An 8,357-nucleotide genomic window follows, 5' to 3' on the forward strand; every position below is an offset into this window, starting at 1 on the left:
GGTACTGACCCTGGCCTGGATACAAAATAAACCAAGGACACTGTCTGAAAATGAGTGCCTGGGAAAGGGAGAGGGTTCCCCTTTCCTTTCCCATGAGCTGGTTTTCAGGGAACCTAATTAGAACTATTCACTCCTGCCTTTTGGATTATAAAGGAATAGGACTTTCCCTAGGAGCTCACTACTTTCTGTGAAGTTTAAACGCCCCTGTGAAGCACTCAAGGGTATGCAGAGCGGGGCTCAAGAAGCTTGAAAGGGGGCTGGACTGTGGCTCACTGGTGGAACGCTTGCCTAGCACGGGCAAGGCATTGGGGTTGGTTCTCAGCACTGCATATAAATAAACAAATAAATAAATATAGAAATAAAAAGAAAAGAAGCCTGAATGGCTGTGGCCTGGTGCTGGGCATCCTTCCCAGTACCTGCAGGTGCCTTTTGGATTGTAAAGGGCTTTCCCTAGCAGCTGACAACTTTCCTTTGAAGTGTAGATGCCGGTGTGAAAGGCTTGTAAGAGCATCTAGTCCCCTATCACCACTCTGCCTCTGTAAACACGCTTCCCACTTGAAAACCCTTACACACATGTTTTTTGAAACCTTGTGCACAACTATGTATCATTTTAGACTAGAAAATTTATGACTCTAGAAGACCTATAAATATAAAATACCGGTAAGGGGCACTCAGAATCTGGAGTGCTGATCTTCTCTGGGCCTGCTGGCATAAAATAGAGTTCAATTTCTCCCACTTGTCGAGTCCCATTTGTGCTTCTTACCTGATTCCCACAAATGGGAATCTCTTGGACACTATGAAGCCGGTTCTAAGAGGAAACCTCTATTGAATCTAAGAGGAAACTTCTGCATGTATTTTATTTGTCAATTTTTTGAATTGTTTCTTTTGTTTCAATTTCATTGTTTTCAGCGCTGATTTTAATTATTTCCTGTCTTCTACTACTTTTGCTGTTATTCTGTTCTTCTTTTTCTAGGGCTTTGAGCTATAATGTTAGGTCATTTAGTTGTTGACTTTTCATGCTTTTCTGGGATGCGCTCCATGCAATGAATTTTCCTCTTAGTACCGCTTTCATAGTGTCCCAGAGATTTGGATATGTTGTATTGCCTTTCTCATTGACCTCTAAGAATTTTTTATCTCCTCCCTGATGTTTTTTGTTATCCTTGTTTCATTCAATAGTGTATTATTTAGTCTCCAGGTGTTGGAGTAATTTCTGTTTTTTATTTTGTCATTGATTTCTAATCTCAGTCCATTATGATCTCATAGAACACAAGGCAGTATCTCTATTTTTTTGCATTTCTTAAGGGCTTCTTTGTGCCATAACATATGGTCTATTTTCGAGAAGGTTCCATGTGCTGCTGAGAAGAAAGTGAATCCGCTCCTTGATGGATGGAATATTCTATACATGTCTATTAAGTCTAGGTTATTGATTGTATTATTGAGTTCTATGGTTTCTTTGGTTGGTTTTTGTTTGGAAGATCTATCTAGTGGTGACAGCAGTGCGTTAAAGTCACCCAGAATTATTGTGTTGTGGTCTATGTGATTCCTGAAATTGAGAAGGATTTGTTTGATGTACAGGGATGCAACATTGTTTGGGGCATAAATATTTACTATTGTTATGTCTTCCTGATTTATGGTTCCCTTAAGCAGTATGAATGTCCTTCTTTATCCCTTCTGACTAACTTTGGCTTGAAGTCCACTTTATCTGATATAAGGATGGAAACCCCTGCTTTTTTACTGAGTCCATGTGCGTGGTAGGTTTTTTCCCATCCTTTCACCTTTAGTCTGTGGATGTGTTTTTCTATGAGATGAGTCTCTTGCAGGCAGCATATTGTTGGGTCTTTCTTTTTTTTTAATCCATTCTGCCAGTCTATGTCTTTTGATTGATGAGTTTAGGCCATTAATGTTCAGGGTTATTATTGAGATATGATTTGTATTCCTAGTCATTTGGCTTATTTTTGGTTTTTATGTTGGCTTGGTTTCTCCTTTGAGTGGTTTTTCTCTAAGGTAGTTCCTCCCTTTGCTGACCTACATTGTTGTTTTTCATTTCCTCCTCATGGAATATTTTGTTGAGAACATTCTGTAGTGCAGACTTTCTATTTATAAATTCTTTTAACTCGTGTTTATCATGGAAGGATTTTATTTCATCTTCAAATCTGAAGGTTAGTTTTGCTGGGTATAGGATTCTTGGTTGGCAACCATGTTCTTTCAGAGCTTGAAATATGTTGTTCCAGGCCCTTCTAGGTTTTAGAGTCTGGGTTGAGAAGTCGGCTGCTATCCATATTGGTCTCCCCCAATATGTAATCTGATGCTTTTCTCTTGCGGCCTTCAAAATCCTATCTTTATTTTGAATGTTAGGCATTCTCATTATAATGTGCCTTGGTGTGGATCTGTTGTGATTTTGTGCATTTGGTGTTCTGTAAGCCTCTTGTATTAGATTTTCCATTTCATTCTTCAGGTTTGGGAAATTTTCTGCTATTATTTCATTGAATAGGTTGTTCATTCCTTTGGTTTGTATCTCTGTGCCTTCCTCAATCCCAATACTTCTTAAATTTGGTCTTTTCATGATGTCCCATAGTTCTTGGAGATTCTGTTCATGATTTTTTACCATCTTCTCTGTTTGGGCAACTTTATTTTCAAGATTAAAAATTTTGTCTTCATTGTCTGAGGTTCTGTCTTCCTCTAGTCTTTTGGTGATGCTTTCCATTGAATTTTTTATTTGGTTTATTGTTTCCTTCATTTCAAGGATTTCTGTTTTTTTTTTGTTTTTTTGTTTTTTTGTTTTTTTTTTTTTTTTGGGTGCTGGGGATTGAAACCAGGGTCTTGTGCTTACAAGGCAAGCACTCTACCAACTGAGCTATCTCCCCAGCCCCTTGTTTTTTTTTGAGAATCTCTATCTCTTTGTTGAAATGATCTTTTGCTTCCTGCAGGTGCTCTTTCAGCTTATTGGTATTATCATTCATTGCCTGCATTTGCTCTCTTCTCTCATCCTTTGCTTCGCGAATCATCTTAATCATGTATAATCTGAAGTCCTTTTTTGACATTTCTTCTAACATACTGCCATTGGATTCTATTAATATAGGATCTAGATTTGTTTGGATCATTTTCTTCCCTTGTTTTTTCATGTTGTTCGTGTATCTTCCCCTCTAGCAGTGCAGATCTGGGGTATTGCAGATTTCCCCCTATAGGCTTATAGTAGCCCTATAGGTTTCCAAAACCCTTTCTTTAAGGGGAGATCAATATTAGCAGTGCCCAATTCAGACACTATGCCATCCTAGACCAAATAGCCCCTGACAATGAGCTTCAAGCCTCCAGCAGGTGTCTGAGGATGGGATTTGCCCCACCTAAAGATCGGAGCTAGGGCTTCCAGGATTATCCAAGATGGCCGCTCTGGCTTCAAAACATGTTGGCAAATGGGGAGCTGCAGCTCAGGGTGTGGAGGTGGCCAGCTGGAGGTCCTGGAGGCGGGGTGCAGTTGGTCAGGCAGGGGTCCTGGAGGTGGGGTGTGTTTGGTGTGGTGTGGGATCCTGGAGGCCTGGTGCAATCAGTTGGTCTGGGGTCCCGGTGATAAGGCGCAGTCAGTTGGTCTGGGGGTCCTGGTGGCAGGGAGTAGTCAGCCGATGTGAGGGCCCCAGAGGCAGGGAGTGTTCGGTTGAGCTGAGGGATCCTGGAGACTGGGCTCAGTCAGTCCTGCCAGGGGTCCTACGGGGCCTGGCTGTTGTCTCAAAATGGTGGCAGCCATGTGTAACCAAACCTGCAGGTACTGTGACAGTGAACTTCCAGGCAACAGCAGGCAGCTGGTGCTCCACTGGTGGTTGGCGATCAGTTTGCTGACTGTTGTCGGAGGATCGGGAGGTGAACCTCGGGTGGTGGGTGATAGATAGGTATAAGGCAGGTGATGGACAGGCGAGAGGCAGATAAATGGTGGATGATAGATGCCTGACAGTGAGCAATCTGCACTCAAAAAACACGTCGATATGCTGGCAGACTGCAGGTGATCACAGCAGACAAATGGGGTAAACACCAGGGGATCGATAAGCAGCAAAAACTGCCTCACCAAGAAACAGATATCCTCTGCTTGAAACCGGAGTTACGGAGCAACAAGGAAAGCAGCCTCCCTCTAGTCCGCCATCTTGGATCTACTGCATGTATTTTAAAAGTCAGAAAGGTCCCAAATCAACAACCTAATGTGTGCATTTCAAGAAAAAAAAAGTGAACAAATTCCCAACCCTAACCCTAACTTCAGGAATTAGAATTCCTGGTGTATCATCCCTAAAGAAAGGGGGACAGTAAAACATCAGGTGAAAGGACATGTGCCAAGTCCAAACAGAGTCCAAGCACCATACCACATACCAGAATTTCACACAAGAGACTGTCGTGGCGCATGGGCCAACAGACAAGGCTGCCCCCCAGGGAGAGCAGAGGCATGTCGGTACTCACAGAGCAGTTGTAGAGCCTGCACTAGGAATTTTAATGCATGCTTAGGGATTGCATCATGGGCTGGGGTGGGGTTGACCTCTACATTTTAAGGGCAGCTAAGGGGCAGTGCCTCGGGATTGAAACTCAGGAGCCCCCTAGGTTAAATGGCTTCTGACCTAAAATGGCAGATCTGATGCCAATATTCCTCCCTTTTTTTTTTTTTTTTTTTTTTAACAGATATGGGGGAGGTGTGGGATGATGGTCTTTCTTCTGTAGCTTCCTCCTGCTGGTCAGAAGTGAAGAGTCTCATTCCTGTAAAAAGGGGATCAGGGAGGGCTTCAGGTGGGAGCAGAGGTTTGGACCTGGAGGTGTCGACAGTGAGTGGCAGGTCTCAGCCTTGGGTGTCAGGGGCTGGTAGTCTTGAAGGAGAAGCAGTTAATCGACTGATTGGTTGGTGAACTTGGGTATCTGATCTTGTAGGAACTGCCGTAGGCAATTTAGCAGGCATGGTCCTGTTTTGAAGATCTGTGGGCCTTAAACTGACCAAAACTGTCTGACTCTGGCTGTTTCCCTTGGCGGTTGTCAGGCACTCCTGCGGAGGACATTGTAACGTTTTTTTTTCAGTTGCTAATTGAACAGGTTTGCTTTTGAGAATGAAGCTACTGTACGAAGATCCTTAGTGAGATATGCCATTGGCTGTTGAGCTGCTTTGTCCATGATTGCCTATCCAGTATTCTGGGTGAATATTGTCAGCATTATTTTTCCTCTCAGAGACAAACAGGTTAAATCTTGCTCCATCCTAAGTATTGAACCTATTGATGGCATAATTAAGCTTTCTTCTTTGAGATCTTATAACCCCTGTCAGCTGAGAAGTTTAAGAGCTCTGTAACAGCCTTTTGACATTCCTCCTGGGTGGAGGCACGTACAGGATGTCATCTACATATTCTAGAACAAATATAGATGTTTTATCCCTGAATTTTGCTAAATTCTTAGCTAGGGTTTGTCCGAACAGATGAGGGCTATTGCCAAATCCTTGAGGCAACACTTTACAGGTTAATTGAGATCCACTATCTCACTCCTTAAAGGTAACAGAAATTGCAATCAAGAGTCTAGGGTACACAGAAAAGCATCTTTTAAATCTAACACAGTAAATCAAGCAGTAGCTGGAATCTAAGATAACAGAGTGTATGGACTAGGAGCTAAGGGTAGAGGAAAATGACTGCTTCATTAATTATTCTAAGGTTTTGGATTAGTCTTCATTCACATTTGGCTTTTGAGCTCTTAAAATGGGTGTATGGCATGGGCTGTTGTAGGACGTTAAAAGTTTCTGCCATTTGAGGTTTTGAATGATCTTTAATAAGTCCTTTCTTGTCTTTTGTTCCCTTTCTTTCTTTTCCTCTTGATCTCTATTATAAAAAATGAAAATGCAAGCTGGAGGAGATCATCCAAAGATTGATTATATGCCAATTTTTGTAATTTTCTCTAAATGTTTGGGGCCAACTGAATGATAAATTTATCCACTAAAAGTAGGCAGCACTCTATGAATTTAGGATCTAGAGTGGTGTTTTCTTATTGCCTTCCTGAGTCTCTCCATGAAAATAGTAGGACTTTCCTGAAGGACTTAGACAATAGTTTTCCAGGTATCCTGTTTATCATTTGGATCCCAGTTAGGATTGTTTCTGGGAACTGCCTGTGCTTTAGATGGTTAAGTAATAGTTCAGGTGAAGTCAAATACCTGGCATGAGTTCTGAAACATCTCAATATATTTATTTGGATCCCCCAAAAACCTCCCTAAATTTATTTTTATCTGTCTTAAGTTGGGAGGGTACCCTTAATTTTCTTTCTTAGGAGATGATTCCTTAAGGCTTTCTACTCTCACAATAGAGATTATTGAGGCCAAGCCTGGTAACGTAGGAAAGGCACTTTTCTTGATCATTTGTAATTTTGCAGTATGCAGGCTAGTGGTGAACCTGGCATTACTATTGAGAGAGAAGCTCCCTTCTGAGTTAGAAGTAGTATTAGGGACGTCTCCCTAAGTTTGAGCTTCCACACGGTCAGAAGAACTGTCTTTGGCAAAGTGCTAGGGTCCCAGTTTGCCCTGTGCTAGAGACCCTTGGAGGATTCAGACTTAAGGGCCTTACTACTTTCCTCCCTGCCACTATAAGCTCCTAATTATGAAAAAAAAACAACAACAACAACAGAAAAAAACAAGACAAAAGTAAAAATTGCCCATTTTTGCCTAGTTTTTGCCCTGTAGACTAAAGGGGTCTCTAGAGGGTGAGGGGACATCTATTGGTTAGGTGTATAATGTCCTTCTCTTGGAGGGTCTCACGGGAGGGGTCTCAAAGAGAACACAGTGAGCACATTTGAGCACAGGAATAGTAATGGGGAGCTTCTAGATAGACTAATGAAGGCTAATTATGTGAACAAAGGGAACTTGGGCATCTTCTTACTAATCATCCTTTTTAGCAAAAGGTTGAGATGGGTAGGGAGGGAGCTCATCAGCAGGGTCAAAATCTAGGTTTTCAGGAGGGTCCTGGGTAACAAGAGGAGCAGAGGGACAGCTTGGAACAGAGGAGGGAGAAACCTGGACATAGGGGATCCCTGTCCATTTCCCCAGTGCTCACAATGGTTGAAATGTCCCTCAAAATGTTGGGATCCAGGGTGCCATTAAGTGGCCATTTGGAGTCATTGTCTAAGGTATACAAAGGCCAAATTTGGTTGCAAAGACAACTAATTTTTGTGCCTTCAAGTCAGGGGTAAGATAGAGTGAGTCCAGAGGGGTGTCTGAGGGGATGGCAGAGGTGGCCGCACCCATGGCAAGGGAGTTGGTAGGCAGAGGCAGAGGTGTCCTCTGTGTTCTCTGGTACCAAGTGAGATGGAGCTGACCATTCTGGGAGTCATCACTGCCTCAGGATGGTAGCTGGGGCTGAGACCTGAAGGGGTTCTCGGTGCCTGGCCCCAGGGCTTTGAGCCAAAAGAGTGACCAAGACCTGGAGAGAAGGATCTTTTACCAGGGGTGAGGCCCTCTGGACCTAGGGACTTGGTTGACAGTGGGGATCAGCTGTGGCTCTGAAAGCCGAGATTGTGTGTAGTTATCTAGGACGGAGGTCCGGCTGAGGGTGAGGATGACGATTTCCCCTAGTGAACACAGACGTCGGAGATCAGGCTTGGAAGGCACAGGTCTCATTTTACTTAGGATTGTACAAGACATATATAGACACATTATCCAATCAGGTTAAGATGCTTGTTAAAACACAACCAACCTATAGGTAAGGTATGCGTCGTATTCTTGTAAATAAACCAAGTATCCCTAAGTGATTCTGTCCAACAACAAGTATGAGACAAAGGACTGGGGAAGGTGAGCTCCAGCACACAGCATGAGGTGAGGCAGAGCAGGTGAGCTCACTCCACAGCTTGCTGTGATGCCTGTTGAGCGAGGCTTTCCCTCAGCTCGTAGCTCAGCCTCAGTAACTGCAAAGGCCTTCAATCCATGGTGAGTCTTTACCATTTCCTCAGTTTCTCCTTCCAGACTGTTTGGTTTATTTAAACCATGGTGTCAGGGACTGCTGTCAAGTAAGCTTGAGGAATGTTCCCTACAATTGTGGGTATACCGGGCCAAACGAGGAACCCTGGGCGTGCTAAATGTTCAACAGTCACTTCCCGGGACCCACAGGCCCTTTGAGTTGACCAAGGGCAGGGGAACTCACCTGAATCAGCCGGCGGTGGATGAGAAGTCAAGTCTCGGTGAAATGGAAGGTGAGTTCGTGGGGAGGGTGGGCTTTGGACCCAGTATAGGATTCCAAAGTGGCTCAAGAGCAAGCTTGATGGGAGAGCCTATCTGAGTAGCAGCACCAATGAAAGGACACCCGCAAAGTCTGAACAGAGTCCACACACCACGCCACACACCAGAATCTCATGCAAGAGATTTATTATCAGTA

This window comes from Sciurus carolinensis, chromosome 13 (genome assembly GCF_902686445.1).
Source record: "Sciurus carolinensis chromosome 13, mSciCar1.2, whole genome shotgun sequence".
Taxonomy (NCBI): domain Eukaryota; kingdom Metazoa; phylum Chordata; class Mammalia; order Rodentia; family Sciuridae; genus Sciurus; species Sciurus carolinensis.